We start from the raw sequence: 25,680 nt of genomic DNA, 5'->3' as shown, positions 1-25,680 counted from the left end.
GACATTTAAATGTTTCCCCTTAAACCACTCGAGTGTTGCTTTAGCAGTATGCTTAGGGTCATTGTCCTGGTGGAAGGTGAAGCTCCGTTCCAGTCTCAAATCTCTGGAAGACAAACAGGTTTCCCTCAACAATTTCCCTGTATTTCCCAGTCCCTGCCAATGAAAAACATCCCCACAGCATGATGCTGCCACCACCATGCTTCACCGTGGGGATGAGGTTCTCAGAGTGATGAGAGGTGTTGGGTTTGCGCCAGACATTTTCCTTGATGGCCAAAAAGCTACATTTTAGTCTCATATGACGAGAGTATCTTCTTCCATATGTTTGGGGAGTTTCCCATATGACTTTTGGCGAACAATGTTTTTTTCTGGCCGCTCGTTCGTAAAGCCCAGCTCTGTGGAGTGTACGGCTTAAAATGGTCCTATGGACAGATACTCCAGTCTCCGCTGTGGAGCTTTGCAGCTCCTTCAGGGTTATCTTTGGTCTCTTTGTTGCCTCTCTGATTAATGTCCTCCTTGCCTGGTCCGTGAGTTTTGGTGGGTGGCTCTCTTTTGGCAGGTTTGTTGTGGCGCCATATTCTTTCCACTTTTTAATAAAGGATTTAATGGTGCTCTGTGGGATGTTCAAGGTTTCAGATATTTTTTTATAACCCAACCCTGATCTGTACTTCTCCACAACTTTGTTCCTGACCTGTTTGGAGAGCTCATTGGTCTTCATGCTGCCTCTGGCTTGTTGGTGCCGCTTGCTTAGTGGTGTTGCAGAATCGGGGGTCTTTCAGAACATACTGAGATCATGTGACAGATCATGTGACACTTAGATTGCACACAGGTGGGCTTTATTTGATTAATTATGTGACTTCTGAAGGTAATTGGTTGCACCAGATCTTATTTAGGGGCTTCATAGCAAAGGGGGTGAATACATATGCACGCACCATTTTTCCGTTTGATATTTGTTTGAATATTTTTAAACAAGTTATTTTTTTTTTAATTTCACTTCAACAATTCGGACTATTTTGTGTATGTCCATTACATGAAATCCAAATAAAATACATTTAAATTGCAGTGTAATTACATTTCTACAAAATGTTGCAGGAATGCTAATCTTATATTATTCTAACAATATAAATGATTTTAGAACAATCCGAGATTATGGGTGTCATGGCTTGCTGAACTGACATGGAACAACCCATATGCCAGAATTTGTATTTTCAAAGAAAACAAAGTTATTTGAATGAAAACACAACATTTTTAACATGCTTTACTTTTGTTCGAGCGTAGATGGATGTGATTCAACTGTTAAATTGTGTTGTATCAAAATGTACACACAATGTAATAGGGACATCAACGGTAGGCCCGTTTGACCACAAATTAGGCTACTTCTTCTTTCACCTTGAACTTGACATTTACAGACAAGTCTAAGATTGGTATAAACAATGCTGCGCTAAAAATATATAATTATATTACAAACGCACCATGCAGTGAAAAACCGCGGAACTCTTTAGGACCCAGAAGGATTTCCCTTTGTCAGATAATGTGGGACACTGGTCTCTCCCACAATTTCTCTCTGTAACTAGCAGAGAGCCGCGCATCAGCTGTTCACGCCTTGGCAGTCGTGGTGGACCAGGGAAACTGGGAAAAGTTTTGAATTTATTTGGCCTGAAATCTTGTTGCCTTTCAACTTGGTCACTACCAAAACAAAGATGAAAATGAGGTATTTTGCATTAATTTACGTTCTTGGGGGATGTATAGAAATCCAATAGCATTCTTAATTTAATGCACAATGTGCTACCTCGTTGCAGGTGTTCCTCAAGGTTGGAGACACTAGTTTGCTCTGTCCTGGTTCTTCTGACCCCCGCAGCATCGCAATGGCCAGGTAAGCCCAACATTTCGAAAAACATGGATACTTAACTGTTTAACGTTGAAACAAGTTGTAGACATCAAGACATCTTTAGCTCTCGAACCGTTATAATGTAAATACACGTATGTACACCTTGGTTATGTAGAGACACTACTTATAAAACGGTGAAATTTTGAAATACAATACACTCAAGGTTTTACATTGAAGTTGTAACGTTGCTTTCAATGATCACACTATTGGAAGGATGACACAGGCTAATGCAAAGTGGGAGATCATTACAGTATGTATGGTAAATGAATTACGTTTTGTACAGCTAATTGGGAAATGTTGTTTCCTAAAGAAACTGCGCTATAATATTACCTGTTTCAGCTATTGGAAACATTGCCTGTGTCTGGGATGCGCATGTCATGTTTCTGTGTGGACTGTGGGTTACTTTCTTTGTCAAGATTTATTGTATGTCGCTTACATCAGTGGAGAAAATAGTTGTAGGTGTCAGCCTACGTATTCATAAACAACCTTAGGGTCTATGTTTGATTTCATTTGACTATCCCTGCACTTTTTTTTCCTTCAGGAAAATGTGTTCAGTTTGTGTAAATTGACTTTCAATGATTTCTATATTTAATTTCATATGCTCTTAGGCAAACATAATGGTCAAAGTAATGATGCAATTTGTTTCTATTGCTATTTTGTGAATTATGTTGAACCGCTTTGAACTTTTTAGTAGAGTCTGTGTTAGTTAACACTTTCACTGCGCAACTAACATTGTCCCATGTTGTCTGAATAATCAGGCTGTAATACACAATTAATTGGTATATACATCCTGACACTTTGGAGTGCAAAATCATGTAAATGTTCCTTACAAACCGAAATGTTGAATAAAATTACAATTGAACTTTACCGCTTTTATGTGCAGTTTGTCCTTTAACCACTTTAAATTTTGGACAAAATATCCACAGGAAAGTATTGTTTAGCTGACTTTATAGAGAGCAGGTAGGTTTGCCACTGCCAGCTGAATGCAAGCAAAGTTAGGTCTGTGGTTCGGTTACGCTTGGCTATTGTTTACATATTGTGCTAGTGTTTACGCAGTGTGTGTCAGTAAATTGAAAATACAAGCAGACAGAACCATATACCTACCGTCTCTCTAAAAAGTTGAGTAAACAATCTCCTGTGGATATTTTTGTCTTAAAGTGGCAGAAGAACAAAACTGCACACCCAACTGGTAGAGTAAGTTTAAATGTAATGTCTTTTTATTCAACATTCTGGCTTGTAAGGAACATTTACACAATTTGATTAATCACACAAAGAACCATGGATAGCATGGTATCACCAGCTAACACTATGTGTTGGGTGATTGACATCACACACAATAAAAATGTAGTTGTCATTGAGACGTATTGAATGTCAATAATCGGGTCAGACTGCAAAGAAGCCAATACCATTCATCTGAACCTCCACTTTGACATGCACAGAATAGCTTTGGTCTGTTGACAGGGGCTTTCTCAAGGCCAAAGTCTAACCTCAGAACTCAAATTCCTTTAGCTTTTTGTCCAGTGTTGCTTCTTATCTATCCGGAGATTGGGATGGGTACTCTTGAGTGTGCTAAAGACCTGCAGGGCACACTAGTCTTGGGAAAGTAGAATTTCAGAATGGGACACACCTATTCTGATACTAAATTATTCATCTCTGAACCTCACTGCGGCCCTATATTTAATTTAGTCAAAGTTCTGTCCATTGGATTGTGCAGCTGTCAGATGGAGAGCAGGGAGGAAATTGAGAAGTCTACATAAATATTTGATTGATGGCCATCGTTGTGGTTGCCTTCACATTAACTTAACAGCACAGTCATGCCAAAGACTCTAAAAATGGACCTGATGCCTCTGCTTGGCAGCAAATACTCCAGAAACACTCACATTCCAGTTGAACGTACAATGCTACTGACAATGTCTGAGTTTCCAGTGCCGTGATGGAGGACAGTTTGATGAATCCTGTACGTCTTTGTCTCTGTTTGGAAATGATAGCGTTAAATCGGCATGTCTCCTAGGTTGGGACATGAGGAATGAGGAATCCCCTTTGTCATGTGATGCTTTCTCTGCTCCCGGTGTGGCTATACCTGCAGGCTGTGTTGAAGCAGAGGAGGACAACAGCTGTAAGGGGATACCCTGCAAGCACATTTAATTAATGAATTTGATGATGCATAAAGAACAATCACTGCAAATAGAGCTTCCACCTGTCATATGCAGAGGTTCGGAGCCATTGATATAAACCAAAATCCTCCTCATCAGTAGAAGCATCGGTAATAATTAAACCTTAAAAGCCACAGTCTGGAATTTGAAAGCGTCAAGAAAGTATTATGACACTCCAAGAGTCCGTTAAAACTCATCGTGAAATGATCTTGAAACATTTTACATGTTTTTGATACAGTGAAACTGCTCTGTGGACTTTCGAAGACATGTTGGGATGGTCAGTCTCAGGTTATCTGATAGCTGATACCACCTTTTTGAAGTTATACAATAAATCAAGTCCGTTCCTCAACTACAGCTGTAAATACTGATATAAGGGTTGACTTGAGAGAAAGGGTAGTTATGGGGTTAGAATTCGGCTCCCAACATCTGTTCACATGTCCAAGATAGTTGTGGCCTTTGCCACAAAACATATTCTCCACACCCCTGGGTTGTGTTCATTAGGCAAAATGTTCTTTAACAAAGCTAGGGCTGGCAGGTAATGTTTTTGTCAACTTCATATTAATGTCAACAAAGTTAAAGTAACCCTGGTTTACATCTAACAGCCTATTTATAAAAGAGACGAAAGGAAGCAAAACTAGCCATTTTTAGAATTCTGTGTTGTGGCATGTACAGCTGACTGAATACTGGATGGCCAGGCATTCAAAAATATGAGTGCGGTCTTCACAAAGTTGTTTCAGCACGGTGTTGTAGCAAACAAGTCTTCGGGAAAACAAGTCTTCGGTCTCAAAAACCCAACAGTAGGCAACAGGGTCTGGTTTCAATGACTGACTCTTTTGTCAACTCTGGTTAGTGTGAAATATTGTTCTGGGGTGGGTTCTCTTCAGACAGCTCTCCCAACAAATCACAAGGCAGATTTTTTTTGTGGTTATGTATTATGTACTATATTTATTGAATATTATGTGAATATTTTAAATACAAATGACCAATTAATTAGCTTAATTTATCAGATATTTACAATGCCTTGTGAAAGTATTCACCCCCTTGGCATTTTTCCTATTTTGTTGCCTTACAACCTGAAATTAAAATTGTTTTTTGGGGGTTTGTATAATTTGATTTACACAACATGCCTACCACTTTGAAGATGCAACATTTATTATTGTGAAACAAACAAGAAATCAGACCAAAAAACTTGTGCATAACTATTCACCCCCCTCCCCCCCAAGTCAATTCTTTGTAGAGGCACCTTTTACAGAAATTACAGCTGCAAGTCTCTTGGTATGTCTCTATAAGCTTGGCACATCTAGTCACTGGGATTTGTGCCCATTTTTCAAGGCAAAACTGTTCCAGCTCCTTCAAGTTGGTTGGGTTCCGCTGGTGTAGAGCAATATAAGTCATACCACAGATTCTCAATTGGATTGAGGTCTGGGCGTTGACTAGGCCATTCCAAGACATTTAAATGTTTCCCCTTAAACCACTTGTGTTGCTTTAGCAGTATGCTTACGGTCATTGTCCTGTTGGAAGGTGAACCTCCATCAGTGTCTCAAATCTCTGGAAGACACAGGTTTTGCTCAAGAATTTCCCTGTATTTAGTGCCATCCGTCATTCATTCAATTCTGACCAGTTTCCCAGTCCCTGCCACCATGCTGTTCTCGTGTGATGAGGTGTTGGGTTTAAGCCAGACATAGCGTTTTCTTGATGGCCACAAAGCTCAATTTTAGTCTCATCTGACCAGAGTACCTTCTTCCATATGTTTGGGGAGTCTCCCATATGCCTTTTGGCGAACACCAAATATGTTTGCTTATTGTTTTCTCCTCTTGACTGACCATCCCAACAATGTTTTCTCCTCTTGATGCTATGGGGGCGCTATTTCATTTTTGGATAAAAAGACGTGCCTGTTTTAAGCGCAATATTTTGTCACAAAAAGATGCTCGACTATGCATATAATTGATAGCTTTGGAAAGAAAACACTCTGACGTTTCCAGAACTGCAAAGATATTCTCTGTGGGTGCCCTAGAACGGGAGCTACAGGCAAAACCAAGATGAAACGGCATCCAGGAAACCAGCAGGATTTGAGGCTCCATTTTCCATTGTCTCCTTATATGGCTGTGAATGCGAGAGGAATGAGCCTGCCCTTTCTGTCGTTTCCCAAAGGTGTCTGCAGCATTGTGATGTATTTGTAGGCATATCATTGGAAGATTGACCATAAGAGACTACATTTTCCAGGTGTCCGCCCGGTGTCCTCCGTCGAAATTGGTGCGTCTTTTTCAGCTGCTGGTATTTTTCCATGCGATTCTGAGGGGAATGCAGGCTTCCATGAACTGCATATCAATGAAGAGATATGTGAAAAAACACCTTGAGGATTGATTCCAAACAAGGTTTAACATGTTTCGGTCGATATTATGGAGTTAATTCGGAAAAAGTTTGACGTTTTGGTGACTGAATTTTCGGTTAGTTTCGGTAGCCAAATGTGATGTACAAAACGGAGCGATTTCTCCTACACAAAGATTCTTTCAGGAAAAACTGAACATTTGCTATGTAACTGAGAGTCTCCTCATTGAAAACATCTGAAGCTCTTCAAAGGTAAATGATTTTATTTATTTGGTTATCTGGTTTTTGTGAAAATGTTGCGTGCTAAATGCTACGCAAAATGCTAAGCTAGCTTAGCATACTCTTACACAAATTAGTGATTTGCTATGGTTCAAAAGCATATTTTGAAAATCTGAGATGACAGTGTTGTTAAGAAAAGGCTAAGCTTGAGAGCAGGTGCATTATTTTCGTTTTATTTGCGATTTTCAGAAATCGTTAACGTTGCGTTATGCTAATGAGCCTGAGGCTTTATTCACGATCCCGGATCCGGGGTGGGGAGTATCAAGAGGTTGCATTGGCTATTTTCTTGCCACTCTTCCGTAAAGCCCAGCTCTGTGGAGTGTACGGCTTAAAGTGGTCCTATGGACAGATTCTCCAATCTCCGCTGTGGAGCTTTGCAGCTCCTTCAGGGTTATCGTTGGTCTCGTTGTTGCCACTCTGATTAATTCCCTCCTTGCCTGGTCTGTGAATTTTGGTGGTTGGCCCTCTCTTGGCAGGTTTGTTGTGGTGCCATATTCTTTCAATTTAAAAAAATGATTTAATGGCGCTCCATGAAATGTTCAAAGTTTCAGATTTATTTTTATGACCCAACCCTGATCTATACTTCTCCACTAATGTGTCCCTGACCTGTTTGGAGAGCTCCTTGGTTTTCATGGTGCCGCTTGCTTAGTGGTGTTGCAGACTCTGGGGACGTTCAGAACAGGTGTGTGTTTTTACTGAGATCATGTGACACTTAGATTGCACACAGGTGGACTTTATTTAATTAATTATGTGACTTCTGAAGGTAATTGGTTGCACCAGATCTAATTTAGTGGCTTTATAGCAAAGGGGGTGAATACATATGCACGCACCACTTTTCAGTTTACTTTTTTTAGTTTTTTGACAAGTAATTTTTACATTTATTTTATTACTATTTTGTGTATGTCCATTACATAAAATTCAAATAAAAATACATATAAATTACAGGTTGTAATGCAACCATATATGAAAAACACCAAGGGGGATCAATACTTTTGCAAGGCACTGTACATGACCAAAAGTATGTGGACACCTACTCATCAAACATCTCATACCAAAATCCTGGGCATTAATATGGAGTTGGTTGCACTGCTTGCACTGTTCTGAGAAGGCTTTTCTCTAGATGTTGGAACTAGGGTTGCACATTTTGGGGAATATTCAGAGGTGGTAACTTTCCACTGCAATTAACAGGAATATATGGGAATTAACGGGAATATATGGGAATTAACGGGAATATATGCAAATGAATATTAATACCATTTAAATGTATTGTTTTTTGCATTGGATATATTTACCATATCATATGGAAACAAACATTTTACCTTTATCATAAGTAAACATAATTGCAAATTATGAAATCCTTCCAATAGAAATAAAAACAACTATTTAGTTACGAATTGAACTTGAATTGAGTTGACTCTTCACAAGGTATGATTTCACTGATTTAACAAAAGCAAGGGAATATTGAATCATCCCCAATGATCTATCGCATCTCACAAAAACATTTTAAACATAAAATGTAATCTATAAAATGATAGTCTAGAAACTAAAGCTTTGGTTGTCTTCCTCTCAGACTTCCATATCTTCTACCTGGACCTCCTCAAAGTCCACCTCTCTTGAACATCAGACTCTGTGGCCTCATCTTCACTGTCACTTTCCAACCTTGTTGAGGATGGCTCGTTGTCAGGCTCAAAAAGCCTCAAATTTGCCTGGTTGGCCACCAATCTTTCAACACTTGGCCTGCCTGTTGCATGCTTTGGTGTGGGTCTTCCCAAACAAGGACCAGTTGCGCTCTGAGCCAGCTGATGTTGGTGGGATTTGGAGGATGATGGAGGCAACAGGGGAAAGCGCCTCAGATCCACAAAGTTCTTTCCACCAGGTGGCTGATGCGATATGTTGGCACGACTGCCATGTTGCATCTCCATCCCAAAGCCCTTGCTTGGAAGTGTACTTCGCCAGACTGCTAAGAAACTTGCCCTCATCCAGGCCAAGGTGGCGAGACACAGTAGTGATGATACCATAGGCCTTGTTGATCTCTGCACCAAACAGGATGCTCTTGCCAGCATACTTGGGGTACAACATGTACACTGCAGCGTGTATGGGCTTCAGGGCAGAAGTCTTCACGCTTTTTGATGTATTTCAGAACTGCAGTTTCCTCTGCTTGGCGTAAGAGTGAAGTGGGCAGGGCAGTACGGATTTCTTCTCTTACATCTGCAAGCAGAGTCTGAACATCAGACAGGATGACATTGTCCCCATTAATCCGTGCAATGGCTACTGCTATAGTTTTCAGGAGTTTAAAGCTGCTTACCACTCTCTCCTAAAATACATCATCCAGGAGGATCCTCTTGATGGGGCTGTCCATATCGGCAGGCTGAGATATGACCATTTTCTGGAGAGACTCCTTCCCCCTCCAGGAGACTGTGAAACATGATGACAATTCCACTCCAACGGGTGTTGTTGGGCAGCTTCAATGTGCTGCTATAACTTGATGACCCTTCACATATCTAACCATTTCATAGGCTCTCTTGTAGAGTGTATCCATTGTTTTCAGTGCCATGATGTCCTTGAGGAGTAGATTCAATGCATGAGAGCACAGCAAATGGGTGTGATGTGAGGACTGCTCCACTTTAGACCAAGCAGCCTTCATGTTCGCAGCATTCTGTCACCAGTGCAAATACCTTTGGTGGTCCAAGGTAATTGATGATTTCCTTCAGCTCATCTGCAATTTAGAGACCGGTGTGTCTGTTGTCCCTTGTGTCTGTGCTATTGTAGAATACTGGTTGAGGGGTGGAGATGTAGTTAATTATTCCTTTCCCACAAATATTCGCTTTCTCTGATTTGCTTGATCTTCACTTTAACTCTGAACTTTACATCCAGCAAATGAGTAGATAAAGCATGTCTGGTTGGAGGGGTGTATGCTGGGCGAAGAACATTCAGAAATCTCTTCCAATACACATTGCCTGTGAGAATCAGAGGTGAACCAGTCGCATACACAGCTCGAGCAAGACATTCCTTCATTGAGTAAAAAAAAAACTTCTGATTGCAGGAGGACCATGACCTGCGTTCGATCAGGTGTCTAATTCATCATTTTCACCTCGAATAGAGGGACTTTTGTCAGATGTTATGAGCGCTGAGGGAATGCACTTAGTCAGATGATTCAGCATCTTTGTTGCTTTCTTCATATATGATTTGGCAGAATATTTGCAAATTTACACAGCTTTTCCTTCTACATTAGCTGCAGTGAAAGGTCTCCACACATCAGAGTGCCCGTGGCATTTTCCTGTAAAGATAAGAATAAATAGAATGTGTGAAAATAAGCAGTTATATTAAACAACTCATTTTGTAAGATGCATGTTTTAAAATGAAGTTTACATACAGTAGGGCAAAAAAGTATTTAGTCAGCCACCAATTGTGCAAGTTCTCCCACTTAAAAAGATGAGAGGCCTGTAATTTTCATCATAGGTACACTTCAACTATGACAGACAAAATGAGAAAAAACAGAAAATCACACTGTAGGATTTTTAATGAATTTATTTGCAAATTATGGTGGAAAATAAGTATTTGGCCAATAACAAAAGTTTATCTCAATACTTTGTTACATACCCTTTGTTGGCAATGACAGAGGTCAAATGTTTTCTGTAAGTCTTCACAAGGTTTTTACACACTGTTGCTGGTATTTTGGCCATTTCTTCCATGCAGATCTCTTCTAGAGCAGTGATGTTTTGGGGCTGTTGCTGGGCAGCACGGACTTTCAACTCCCTCCAAAGATTTTCTATGGGTTGAGATCTGGAGACTGGCTAGGCCACTCGAGGACCTTGAAATGCTTCTTACGAAGCCACTCCTTCGTTGCCCGGCCGGTGTGTTTGGGATCATTGTTATGCTGAAAGACCCAGCCACGTTTCATCTTCAATGCCCTTGCTGATGGAAGGAGGTTTTCATTCAAAATCTCACAATACATGGCCCCATTCATTCTTTCCTTTACACGGAACAGTCGTCCTGGTCCCTTTGCAGAAAAACAGCCCCAAAACACGATTTTTCCACCCCCATGCTTCACAGTAGGTATGGTGTTCTTTGGATGCAACTCGGCATTCTTTGTCCTCCAAAAAGTTATATTTTGGATTCATCTGACCATATGACATTCTCCCAATCTTCTTCTGTATCATCCAAATGCTCTCTAGCAAACTTCAGGCGGGCCTGGACATGTACTGGCTTAAGCAGGGGGACACGTCTGGCACTGCAGGATTTGAGTCCCTGGCAGTGTAGTGTGTTACTGATGGTAGGCTTTGTTACTTTGGTCCCAGCTCTCTGCAGGTCATTCACTAGGTCCCCCCGTGTGGTTCTGGGATTTTTGCTCACCGTTCTTATCATTTTGACCCCACGGTGTGAGATCTTGCGTGGAGCCCCAGATCGAGGGAGATTATCAGTGGTCTTCCATTTCCTAATAATTGCTCCCACAGTTGATTTCTTCAAACCAAGCTGCTTACCTGTTGCAGATTCAATCTTCCCAGCCTGGTGCAGGTCTACAATTTTGTTTCTGGTGTCCTTTGACAGCTCTTTGGTCTTGGCCATAGTGGAGTTTGGAGTGTGACTGAGGTTGTGGACAGGTGTCTTTTATACTGATAACAATTTCAAACAGGTGCCATTAATACAGGTAACGAGTGGAGGGCAGAGGAGCCTCTTAAAGAAGAAGTTACAGGCCTGTGAGAGACAGAAATCTTGCTTGTTTGTAGGTGACCAAATACTTATTTTCCACCATAATTTGCAAATAAATTCATTGAAAGTCCTACAATGTGATTTTCTGGATTTTTTTTCTTCTAATTTTGTCTGTCATAGTTGAAGTGTACCTATGATGAAAATTACAGGCCTCATCTTTTTAAGTGGGAGAACTTGCACAATTGGTGGCTGACTAAATACTTTTTGCCCCACTACACCTTAGCCAAATACATTTAAACTCAGTTTTTAACAATTACTGACATTTAATCCTAGTAAATATGCCATGCCTTAGGTCAGTTAGGATCACCACTTTATTTTAAGAATGTGAAATGTCAGAATAATAGTAGAGTTATTTATTACAGCTTTTATTTATTTCATCACATTCCCAGTGGGTCAGAAGTTTACATACACTCAATTAGTATTTGGTAGCATTGCCTTTTAAATGGTTTAACTTGGGTCAAATGTTTCAGGTAGCCTTCCACAAGCTTCCCACAATAAGTGTGAAGAGCTGCTGGAAAACGCAGTAAAGTGCTGTTTGAATGAATGCTTACGACCCTGCTGCTGCTTACCACCACTCTGCTAGACTGCTCTATCAAATCATAGACTTAATTATAATATAATAACACAGAAATACGAACCTTAGGTCATTAATATGGTCAAATCCGGAAACCATCATTTCGAAAACTGCTGCATATACCCTGCTGCATATACCCTGACTCTGTTGCACAGAACGCAAGAGAAGTGACACAATTTCCCTAGTTAAAAGAAAATCATGTTAGCAGGCAATATTAACTAAATATGCAGGTTTAAAAATATATACTTTTATATTGATTTTAAGAAAGGCGTTTATGGTTCGGTACACATTGGTGCAACGACAGTGCTTTTTTTCACAAATGTGCTTGTTAAATCACCTGTTTGGCGAAGTAGGCTATGATTCAATGATAAATTGACAGGCACCGCATTGATTATATGCAACGCAGGACAAGCTAGATAACTACACATGGTTGATGATATTACTAGTTTAACTATTGATTATGTGAAGATTGATTGTTTTTCATAAGATATGTTTAATGCTAGCTAGCACCTTGCCTTGGCTCCTTGCTGCACTCTCATAACAGGTAGTCAGCCTGCCATGCAGTCTCCTCATGGAGTGCATTGTAATCGGCCATGATCTGTGTCCAAAAATGCTGATTACCGATTGTTATGAAAACTTGAAATCGGCCCTATTTAATTCAGATTAATCGGTCGACCTCGAGTTGTGTCATGACTGTTTTAGTCTTGATTTTATAACTAAAAAATACACAATTTAACCACCAATTGTATTGATCGCTTAGACTGGCTAGCTAAGCATACCTAACATGGACATTTCAATATTGTCAGCTAATTCGTGTCACTAAATTGGCAGCAAGATTGCTGACCAGCTGAGAACAATCTAACCATCCATAGACTATGTATACACATTCATCATTGCTACCAACACACAAACAGAGAGCAAGTTAACTAATTTTACTAACAATATTTCCAGACAGGTGGAACAGATGGCTACCAAATTGAGATGCTCGTATTTGCTTACGTTAGCTAACGTCAGTCAAAGATAGAAAGAACAAACAAACATGTTTACTCTGCTGAAGGTAGTTACCAGTCTATTAGTGACTACCATGGCATAGACTAAATTGATTTACAGTGTGTATACCAAAAGATAGAGTTCAGAGTTCAATACAGTACTGTAACGTTAGCTTGCTAACTAGCTTACCCAGCTAGTCCAGCTAGGCTAGCAAGCTAGCTAATGTTAGGTTACCTTGTTTGTAATTAGCACTGCCAGGCACAGAACACCACACGGGCATGATGACAAGCATTAGTGACAAACAAATGTAAAATTTGTTTTATAAAATAATCTTGCTTAGAGAAATTCTGAGATTACTGTGTGTTGGTTGTTTGAAGTAAACAACAACATTATTCATGTTTGTGGGCACGTCCCCTCTACCTAGTGGGCGGTATCAGCATTCAATATGAATGCCAGACTTTTTGGTTCACTATCAGCAGACGAATACACAGGGATTCGAAACTATACAATTCTACCTGTGAAATGAAAATGTTCTAGCTTGTGGTTTGGATAATTGTGATGTTTTATGATAAAAATGTCATGTTAATATAGTAATGACTATATGCCATGCCAGATCCAGGGTAAAATTCTCCTTTAAAACATTTTAGTTGTAGTTCTGGTCAGTAGATATGTGGTTGTGGTCAGTAGTTTTGTGGTCAGTAGTTTGCTGGAAATGTTCATGACAAAAATCACTAAACTATTTTGTCTGGCTCAAGTGATAGAGCAGGGACACCAGAAGATGATGTGGATTGTAGATCTGTTTAGGAAAGAAAAGCTCAAACTTTAGTCAAAAACAATGGCAATATTCAACATTAAGAAATGTAAACACTCAAATGCATAGGTGGGTGGGGGGGCTTTCTTTCATATACATGATATAAACATGATAGGTTTTTGCATGCTTTTAAGCTATACATTGTTTGAAAGAATGGAGTAAAACAAACTTCTATACACATGAACTAAGCTGGTATATTCTTCAAGAATCAATGGTTATAAATACTTACTATATATTTTGGGGGATTTTTACAGTATGTGGCCATTGCAGATTGTACCTCGAAATGGACGTTATTTTTCCCTTGAACAAAACAAATATTTAAATGGCACCACGGTTGAGCTTGTATTTGCCCACTCTGTATATTGCTTGGCCATGGATGAGCACTCTGTCAAGAACATAATCTTCTACTGCAGCCAGAGAGAAAGAAACACAGAACTAGTTTAAACAACAACATGTTCCAGACTTTCTTCTGACACCAAGAAGCAGTGCACCACAATTACTACTATGGTAAACTATAGGATTAAGTGTGACATTTTGGCAGATTATTATTTTTTGTTATGTGAAAGGGAAGGGACACGGAATTGTGAAAGCCACAAGAAGATGTTCATATTTATGGGTTGGGTGTGTGTGGGCTGTGTTGTTATTAGGGAGGTTATGTGTTGCTTGATGGGGTAAATTACTGTTCATTACTAACTCAGAAATATATCTCAAAACGTCCTTATTTTTAACATATCAACTAGCATATCAAGATCCGGATATGGACCTCAGCCAAGAGAAGCTTCTCTGCAATCAATATAGCTTAATATCTTGCTTAGCATATGTGTTTTCTTAGCACGTTAAATTTTATTGAATGTGCTGAGAAAACCACATGCGATGGATACAGTTAGTATTAGTCAATATCTCAGGATATTGAACAAGGCCATTGGAAATGTCCATGTGTCATATTCAGATGACTATGTCTAAAAGACACATCTGGATTCAGAATTTGTCAGGATATGGTGCATATCCACAAAAACCCAAAATATACATTAGAAATGGTCTGTATTCGCTAGAATATCAAAAACATGTCAAGTACAGTTATCCCCTGATATGAACCCTTTTCGCCCAGTGTTTGATTCCGTAAAAGAACCCTGGATCTCACCCCAACATCGCCAATGATTTATATATAGACTAGATGACTGACGGGGTGCTGTTGTGAAGCCACCGCGCCTCCATCTTGGCACTACACCACCATTGTAAAAAATATTTGGGAAGCTAAACAAATTCATTTATTAATGTCTACATTTTGTTTTTGACACGTTTATTCTATTACAGACACCGTAATGCATACTTATAATTTAGTGTGTTAAACATTTTCCTTAAATTATACGTTTTAGAAAATTATACTGAACGCAACATGTACAATGGCAAGAAAAGGTATATGACCTGTATTTCTTCATAAATTGGTCATAAAATGTGATCCTCATCGAAGTCACAACAATAGACACAGTCTGCTATACCTAACACCCAAACAATTCTACGTTTTCATGTTTTTATTGAACACAGTGTAAACATTCACCGTGCAGGATGCAAAAAGTATGTGAACCCTTTAATAACTGGTTGACTATCCTTTGGCAGCCATAACCTCAACCAAACGTTGTCTTTAGTTGCGGATCAGACCAGCACAACGGTCAGGAGGAATTTTGGACCATTCCTCTTTACAAAACTGTTTCCGTTCAGCAATATTATTGGGATGCCTGGTGTGAACCAGTCTCTTGAGGTTATGCCACAGCATCTCAATTGGGTTAATGTCAGGACTCTGACTGGGCCACTCCAGAAGGCGTATTTTCTTCTGTTGAAGCCATTCTGTTGTTGATTTACTTCTGTGTTTTGGGTCGTTCTCCGGTTGCGTCACCCAACTTCTGTTGAGCTTCAATTTGCGGACAGATAGCCTTTACATTCTCCTGCAAAATGTCTTGAAAAATGAATTCACAAGTTTATCCATCAATGATTGCAAACTCTCCAGGCCCTGAGGCAGCAAAGCAGCCCCAAACCTTGATGCTCCGCCATATTTTACAGTTGGGATGAGGTTTTGATGTTGGTGTGCTGTGCCATTTTTTTCAACACACATAGTGTTGTATGTTCCTTCCAAACAACACCACTTTAGTTTAATCTGTCCACAGAATATTTTGGAACATCCAGGTGCACTTTTGGAAACGATGTTCAGCAATGTTTATTTTGGATGGCAGTGGCTTCTTCCTTGATGCCCTCCCATGAACACCATTCTTGTTTAGTGTTTTACGTATCGTAGACTCGTCAACAGAGATGTTAGCATGTTCCAGAGATTCCAGAGAAGTCTTTAGCTGACACTAGGATTCTTCTTAACCTCTGAGCATTCTGCTCTGTGCTCTTGCAGTTGTCGTTGCAAGACGTCCAATCCTAGGGAGAATAGCAACATTGCTGAACTCCATTTATAGACAATTTGTTTTACTGTGGACTGATGAACATCAAGGCTTTTAGAGATCCATTTTGTAACCCTTTCCAGCTTTATGCAAGTCAACAATTCTAAATCTTAGTTCTTCAGACATCTCTTTTGTTTGAGACATGGTTCACATCAGGCAATGCTTCTTGTGAAAAGCCAACTCAAATTGTGTGAGTGATGTTTATAGAACAAGGCAGCTCTAACCAACATTTCCAGTCTCGTCGCATTGATTGGACTCCAGGTTAGCTGACTCCTGACTCCAATTATCTTTAGGAGAAGTCATTAGCCTAGGGGTTCAGATACTTTTTCCAACCTACACTTTGAATGTTTAAATGATGTACTCAATATAGACAAGAAAAATATATGTCCCTTTTTCAGGACCCTGTCTTTCAAAGATAATTTGTAAAAATCCAAATAATTTCACTGATCTTCATTGTAAAGGGTTTTAACACTGTTTCCCATGCTTTTTCAATGAGCCATAAACAATTAATGAACATGCACCTGTGGAACGGTCGTTAAGACACTAACAGCTTACAGACTGTAGGCACTAAAGAGGCCTTTCTACTGACTCTGGAAAAACGCCCAGGGTCCCTGCTCATCTGCGTGAATGTGCCTTAGGCATGCTGCAAGGAGGCATGAGGACTGCAGATGTGGCCAGGGCAATACATTGCAATGTCCATACTGTGAGACGTCGAAGTCAGTGTTACAGGGAGACAGGACGGACTGCTGATCGTCCTCGCAGTGGCAGACTGTGTAACAACACCTGCACAGGATCTTTACATCCGAACATCACACCTGCGGTACAGGATGGCAACAGCAACTGCCAGAGTTACAACAGGAGCGCACAATCCCTCCATCAGTGCTCAGACTGTCCGCAATAGGCTGAGAGAGGCTGGATTGTGGGCTTGTAGTCCTGTTGTAAGGCAGGACATCACCGGCAACAACGTAGTCTATGGGCACAAACCCACCGTCGCTGGCAAATCTGATGCAGTCCATGAGGAGGAGATGCACTGCAATGCTTAATGCAGCTGGTGGCCACACCAGATACTGACTGGTATTTTTGATTTTGATCGCCCGTTTATTCAGCGACACATTCTATTTCTGTTAATCACATTTCTGTGGAACTTGTTCAGTTTGTCTCAGTTGTTGAATCTGGTTATGTTCATACAAATATTTACATGTTAAGTTTGCTGAAATCAAATGCAGTTGAGTGTTGAGAGGACGTTTTCTTTTTTTGCTGAGTTTACATTAATTTGTGTGTTTAAGCACACTGTGTTTGCTTATTGTTGTGACTTTGATTAAGAACAGATCAAATTTTATTACCAATTTATGCAGAAGTTCTGGTAATTCCAAAAGGTTCACATACTTTTTCTTGCCAGTGTAAACACAACATAAAAAAATGTTGGTCCCATATTTCATGAGTTCAAATAAAATAACCCAGAAATGTTCCACAAAGCTTTTCTCTCAAATTTTGTGCACAAATTTGTTTACAACCGTTGATCATATTTAAATGAACCCTCCAAACTCAAAGTGGATGTATAATAACTCGACACATGTAGAGTGTTAAAGCAGAAACTGCCCCCTCCCCCAAATGAATTACATCAAAGCATTGTGAGGAGGGCTTGGAGTTCTTTGTTCAAATGTGCGTTCTCTAGCTATAGTCTTCTGTCAAGTGCTTCCCCTACAGTTGTTGTAAAGCTAAGGAGAGTAGATCCTTGCAAATATAACACTTTGTTTGGTTGAATGTGTTTTCTAGTAAGTTACCTTTTGCTATTCCATAGGAGAAATTCAAGTCACAAGTTGTAGCTTTTTTTTAAACTGCATGAGCGATCAATTGGTGGCAAGACAGAGAACAACTTCAGTTTAGTTTCCCTAGATATCTTTTTTCTCAGGCGGGGCATTTAACCCCATGATGGGACATCCATGGCTGCCCAACACTACAATAACAATTGAAACCATAATTATTTTGGCTTGAGGGCAAAGGTGTTTGGTGGGTTGCGTTCCCTGGAGACATGGTTGGGGAAACATTATCACTCAAGGATTTTTTTCAGCTGTAGTTGCAAAAAGTGTGGGGGCCCTCTTGGCTAATTTCTTGCAAATCTACTAGGCCTGGGAATTGCCAGGGACATCGCCATACAATTTTATCATGATAATTACAGTGCATTCAGAAATTTTTCAGACCCCTTCCCTTTTCCCATATTTTGTTACTTTACAGCCTTATTAAATAAATAAAACATCTCATCAACCTACACACAATACCCCATAATGACAAAGCAAAAACAGGTTTTTAGAAATGTTTACAAATGTGTATATGTATACCGTATTTACATAGGTATTCAGACCCTTTGCTATGAGACTTCAAATTATACTCCGGTGCATCCTGTTTCCATTGATCACCCTTGATGTTTCTACAACTTGATTGGATTCCACCTGTGGTACATGATTTGGAAAGGCACACACCTGTCTATATAAGGTCATTTCAGAGCAAAAAGGAATTGTCCGTAGCGCTCCGAGACAGGATTGCGTCGAGGCACAGATCTGGGGAATGGTACCAAAACATTTCTGCAACATTGAAGGTCACCAAGAACACAGTGGCCTCCATCATTCTTAAATAGAAGAAGTTTGGAATCACCAAGACTCTTCCTAGAGCTGGCCGCCCGGTAAACTGAGCAATCGATGGAAAATGGCCTTGGTCAAGGAAGTGACCAAGAACCCGATGGTCACTCTGACAGAGCTCTAGAGGTCCTCTGTAAAGATGGGAGAACCTTCCAGAAGGACAACCATCTCTGCAGCACTCCACCAATCAGGCCTTTATGGTAGAGTGGCCAGATGGAAGCCACTCCTCAGTAAAAGGCTCATGACAGCCAGCTTGGAGTTCGCCGAAAGGCACCCGAAGGACTCTCAGACCATGAGAAACAAGATTCTCTTGTCTGATGAAACCAAGATTGAACTTTTGGCCTGAATGCCAAGTGTCATGTCTGGAGGAAACCTGGCACCATCCCTACGGTGAAGCATGGTGGTGGCAGCATCATGCTGTGGGAATGTATTTCAGCTGCAGGGACTGGGAGACTAGTCAGGATCGAGGGAAAATGAACGAAGCAAAGTACAGAGAGATCCTTGATGAAAACCTGCACCAGAGCGATCAGTGCTGGAAGTCCCGCCTCTCTCATCTCATTATTGTTTTTTAGGACCATACACCCATGTGGGTGATTGAAAGATGACCTGAGGTCCACACTCCAGTTGGTGGTGTTAATGCATTTTATAGATGGTGGACGAGCGGTGTGTTCAGCATGTTATGCCAGCTAAATAAGGATGAATTTAGTACTTGCCATGTCAATAAAAATACATGCTGGCATCTTGGGAGCACTATTAAAAGGAAAGACCCCACAGTTTGATACTTCAGTTTGCAATGTTGACCCCATAAATGTTTTTTATTTTATTTTTTACTTTCATAGGGCTAATTGTTTATTTAAACAACTTGTTGATTTAACATATGTTATAGAATCCCATAATGATGTTAAACCGAAGGCCCCTCTCAAATATCTGCTTTGAAACATCAGACATTGGTTTCTGATGTTCCCTCAGAAAAGGAGCTGGTGTTTCCCATTGTTCTGTATTTGCTATCTGTCCTCTTCCCTTTCAGGGCGAGGTAGTCTACAAAACATCCTTTTGAATCATGCTGACAGCTGTTTTTTTTTATGTGCCGTCTCCACTGACTTTTTCAGGTGCTCTTGCCCCGACTATCATACCAGCCCAATCTCAAAATGCAGCTTTGACAGTTACAAAACACATAGGGAAACAATAATTACTGCTTTTGTTCTAAACGGTGGATTTGTACCGCCACATGTTCGGTGCACCTAGCCATCTCCAGTGCTAATAGCACACTGAGCCACCTTAACTCTACGTAAGTCTTTCCGGTTCCATGTGAAACCCTCACTTATTTGTTCCTCTTCTTTCACAGCCATAATGTAAATGACAGCGATCAGAACTTGAAACTTCACTTAGGAAATGACAGGACTACCCATACGGTGTTTCCCAGAACAATATATTCACTTCAGACGTGAATGCCATGTTCCCTGGAGCAATTTCCAAGGCAGCAAACACCCTAAGAAATCAAAGTTTAAACTGTTTTGCTATGGGATTTACAAGTACGGACGAGTATGTCCTCAGCATGTCAGTACAGTTGTGTGGAGAGTTTTGGTGTTAGTTGACTCTTTCATATCCCAGTTCAATGATGATTCAGGAGAAAATAGTAATATTTTAGGCTATGTTTGCACAACTTTCATTGAACTTGCATCATCATGATCCCTTCATGGGCGGCAGGTGGCCTAGCGGTTAGCGCGTTGGGCCAGTAACCAAGAGGTTGCTCGTTTGAATCCCTGAGCTGACAAGATGAAAATGAATCTTTGCTGTTGAGCAGTTAATTGCTCCAGGTTCACGGTGGCCATGAACCAACTCTCCGAGGATGTCTCAGGGGGAGTTTGCATGTGCAAAAACACATGCGTGTTAGTACACAATTGTACTTGGGCCAAGCTTCCTGCCATGACCTATATAATAGGTGGTCAGGGGAAAGCCCTGTGTTAGTACACAATTGTACTTGGGTCAAGCTTCCTGCCATGACCTATATAATAGGTGGTCAGGGGAAAGCCCATAAAATTTTCAGACTCCAGTCACGCAAGTCATAGATGGTTATCTCTGCTACCGCATGGCAAGCGGTACTAGTGCGCCGAGTCTAGAACCGAAAGGCTCCTCAACAGCTTCTACCACCAAGCCATAAGACTGAAAAACAATTAATCAACTGGCCACTGGACTATTTACATTGTCAAGTCATTATTTTAGTCAAAGTATGATATAATTGGACCTGAAGTGCCAAATCCGAACTGCCCGCTCTGTGCAAGTCCGAACTGCCCACTTCGTGCAAGTCTGTGTGAATGCGATGTCTATTCCTATGAAATTACATAAATGTACAGCCTACCTTTTTTTGTTTCAGGGCTACATTTTATTTTAATGTCAACACCCACCAGCATGGCATTGTTTATTACATCAGAACCGCTGCAAAGTTATGACAAAGATGTGCCAAACAGCCTTTTGTACAAGAAAATATCAATCCATTTGATCATTTCTCAATTTTCACATTTTGTTTTAGCTAGTCTGTATTGAAAAAAATTCCCTAAATCAATGCTTATGAAAAATCCAGCTCTGTAACCAGCCATAGCTAATGCTTTGAATATAGTGTATAAAAAATAAATATACAGCAACAACATTAGCTAACTAGATAAGGTTAGCATGCTAGCGAGCTACAGTGACAGCTGTCAGTGCCCTATTTGTTTTTTATCAACAACACATGAAAATTCCCACAACGAAATTCATGAATATGTATAAGGAGCCTTCGTCATTCTTCGAGGTGCATTTAAATCTCTTGGACAGTAAATTATGTTGAAATAGTGGCAGCAACTTCCTCTGGGGGGAGGTCCTTTAAACATTGAGGGCAAAGGGTAATAGGCTCTATAGGCTGATCCCTGGACATTGCTTTTGAATGTTCATTTTAAATTCACCATATTATGAGATGTCTACTTAGATTCAAAAATACTCATGAGCATCAGAGAGGAAATCGAGCTGACTATGTTGGTAAGTCACCTTGTCTGAGAGAGATTTACATGGTAATCAAAACGCACACCAGGGGAAGTCTACACGGAACACAGCCTTTATTTTAAAGTGTTGCTTTAAAATAAAGTACCTATCCGACCTTACTCATGGCTATGCTAGGGATGTGAAGTTAGCTAAATGTGAAGGAGTAGGCTACAATGAGCAACAGACAGGTAGGCTGTTAAATCTGTTGTAGACCAGGACTGGGTGCGCAGCAAAATGGCTTCAGCTAGCCTAGCTTGCTACTTTACATCAATTTGTTGCAGTGAAGACAGGCACTGCCAGGTGGGATGATAGGTAACCTATGGCAGTTACAAGTTTGCCTAACTAGGGCAAGTCAGTGGCTACTTTTTCCTCTCCATCCCGTGTCACACACACACCTCTGGCCCCTGCCCATGCCCCGCTCTGCTGTATGCGCACCGTCTCTCCCATGTCGTGCAGGCTGTACAGCAAACGAGTGTCCCAAGTTTAAACAAAGTTACAGAAAACGGATATCTGGAAAAAAAAGTCTAATTCGAATAGTGAAATGTATTTAAAATGCCCATCCCTAGTCTATGCCCCTCCTCCTCTTATCTGACTGACCATCAAGATGGGCATTCTTTTCAAAATATCCCAAATTCCTCCTCTTCATCCTTCTTTCAGGAGCATCAGGAGCGTCTCCGTAGATAGTTCTCTGGTCTCGCTCACAAGTCTCACGCATGGGGGAGTGAAAGACAGTTTTCCCCTGGGTAGGGGAGATTAACATCAAGTGCCCTGGGACAGAAAGGGGATTTGTCGAGTCCTTTAACTCGTCCTCTGGTCTCTTGACGGATGCCCGAAATGGGGGTTGTGGGTTGGAATTGAGTAAAACACATTTTTTTCTTCTCAAATGTTAACGAAAACCAAAAGGTGTTGAGGATTCACCTCCCTTTTTAGGATTGATTATCAATGGACCATATTGGCTACAAGGTGCTTCAAGGAGGCACAGGGACATAAATGGAAGGGCTCGTCTTTCAGGAAAAGCCAGTTTCAGGACATGATGCCAAAGAGACAATGAATGCCCCAGCACAGAGGCTGCTAATGTCTAGTTTGTGAAACAAGAGTGGGGTGGACAATGAAGGAAGCCCTCTATTCACTTGGGCCGGCGTGAGCCAGATGGCGCAGTGCCATTCTTTGAGATACGCAGAGAGGGTGAGAAGTGAAAAGGACTTATGCCAACCGTAGGGTCGTTAAAGCATTTAGAGAGCCAGTGAAAGATTTGCAGGGCCATTCTTTTGACCCGAGCTAGTGGCATTATCCATGTTGCATGAGTGGGAGCTCCAGCAGTCTGGACATGTCAGCATTACCCTCTCTCTTTATTGGCCCATTGGTGGAAACATCCAATGATGCTCCATTTGGTGCCCCGTCGGTAACACGCGAACAGAGGCATATCGTGTGGTTTCACAATGAGTTTCCAGCCACATCTTGGCTGGAAAAAAAAAAAAAAAAATTAAAAAAAAAAAATATATATATATATTTATATATTTATTTATTTATTTATTTATTTCTATCCCATATAGAACCCAACATTTTCGTTTATGTTTTAGTCATTTAGCAGACGTTCTTATCCAGAGCCCCTTTCAGAAGCAATTATGGTTAAGTGCCTTGCTCAAGGGCACACCAACAGATTGTTTACCTAGTCGGCTTGGGAATTCAAAACAGCGACCTTTCTCTTCCTCCCCTACTAAGTGAAAGAATTTCCTGGCAGTGCCGTACCACGCCTCGGGCAGAGGATAGCTGTCGACATTATCAGGTGCTATGCGTGAAATTGTCTGTCTTTTTGTGACGGCAAACATGTCCCGCTCAGTCCATAATTAATCTTTGCCTGCCCCAGAATGTCTGCCTGCCTTTTACCTTGAAATTCAAAGCTTCCTTCTTAATGTCACTAGGGTTGGGCAATGTCAACCTTTGTCCAATCGTGATTATGTACCCATAAGAATTGTGATATACGATGCTATTACCCCTAGCACGACATCGAGTACAACTGGACCATGCTGAAAAATGTTGAAAGCCCAGGCAGAGGCTAAGTGCAGTCAATAGCAAATATTTCCTAATATTCCTTTCCGGCAGAGGGGCTGAACAGGTTGTGTGTGTGTGTGTTAGGGTTGGACAGTATCCATGCTTTTTATACTGTCATACAGTTTCTGTATCATGACGCACTAAACAATTTAGACAACAGATCTTGATCCAGGAGGGGATTGAATGCATAGAATTAGGAGTTAAAAATACTAAGAGTAATTTAATAGGATCTCTATTTACATGTCTCTGCTGTAACCAAGAGGCTTGATCTTGAGATCGTACCACTTAGCTAGCAAGTTAACCAACCAAATGCATAGCTATAATTTGACATCTTAGATTTCTTATTTATACTTAGGTATATGCAGTGGCGTAGCGCGCATGCTAACAGAATTGTAAATCATACCTTCTATATTTTGAAATACACCGGTATATGGTATATCGCCCAAGCCTAGTCTGTGTCACGCGCACATGATGGTGCAGTGACTGTCTGATGAGGAAAGGGCTGTCTTAACGTAGTGAGTTAGGTTATAGGCCTACATCATAGGCTGTATAGAAGCAGTCTACTGTCCAGGACTGGATAATAATTTCTTTATTTGCTTCACAAAAGAATATACAATTAAATAGTTTGTTCTATTGCTCATAAATCTGTGATTGACAATATCCTAGTCTTAGGCTATAGACTTTGTTATTTTTGAAAGCCACAATAACTTTGGGACAACATCTTCATATGCTATAATGTTTAGGAAATAAGCTACTGTTCATAACTTTTTAAGTTGTCTTAAAGCTTTTATGATAGACCTAGTAGGAGGATAGGCTATTGGCCCTTTTGGTTTTCAACCTTGCAGGGATTTTCCAAACCCACATGGATAATTTATTTCTTAAAAAGCTTGATTAAACTTGTCATTCGATTTTTCTATAGGCTGTTTTTGTTTGTTTTCTCTCATTTATTACTTGTATGGCGACCTGACATGTCTAGGTTATTAAAATAACTTTTTGAGACGGAACTCCGTTTGATCGGCGAAAAGACATGCATAAAACGATGACTCGTTTTTTTTCACAATAGGTAAGGCGTGTCCGTTATAAAAATAAATAGTTTTAGGCTATAGCCTAATGCTCATTCATCTGACAGAGTGAGACAGAGAAACAATATTTTCTGACTGGACATATATTGTGCTTCTTTGGTGGAATTACATTCCTACATTCCTTTCGTGTTCTGTATATAACATATTTGTTGAAATACGCTATAGCTAATAGGAATAGGCAAATTACTCTGTCACTTGTACACTACAAGACAATTCAAATAGGCTAAACCATTGTCTGTCACATAATGTCGTCACCATCAACCATGGCTGTCAATAATCGTCAGTAGACGATGCTATCATAATATTGCCCTTTCTGTCACACAAACTAAAAAGCAGTCAAAATATTCAGTCCAACCTTCGTTATGCTATATTATACTCCTGAGAGCTGTATAATGTCTATCACCCATGGCTGATAAGATAATTTACTGATTCAAGTCACATTTCCCTACTTTTTACAAAAGATAACCAAGCAAGTGTGGATATGTAGTGCCTTCAGAAAGTATTCACACCCCTTACAAAGTGGGATTAAAATAGATGTAATTGTCTTTTTTTGTCATCAATCTATAGAAAATACTCTGTCAAAGTGAAATAAATTGTATATTTTAATTAATGGAATATAAAACGCTACACCCGCAATAACGTCTGCTAAACACATGTATGTGACAAATAAAATTTGATTTGATTTTCCCGTTTTCTTTATTAAAAATTATTATTAAGTTATTCA

General features: G+C 40.2%; 1 pseudogene; it reads left to right on the top strand.

Moving 5' to 3' along the window:
- Positions 1 to 1,543: 1,543 nt before the first annotated feature.
- The window catches only part of LOC135519909 (collagen alpha-1(XVIII) chain-like), a 171,948-nt pseudogene continuing 147,811 nt past the window's right edge, over positions 1,544 to 25,680 (top strand).

The sequence above is a fragment of the Oncorhynchus masou genome, chromosome 29, assembly GCF_036934945.1.
Source record: "Oncorhynchus masou masou isolate Uvic2021 chromosome 29, UVic_Omas_1.1, whole genome shotgun sequence".
Classification (NCBI taxonomy): Eukaryota; Metazoa; Chordata; class Actinopteri; order Salmoniformes; family Salmonidae; genus Oncorhynchus; species Oncorhynchus masou.
The sequence above is the reverse complement of the archived record's forward strand: the minus strand, read 5'-3'. Positions and strand labels throughout refer to the sequence as shown.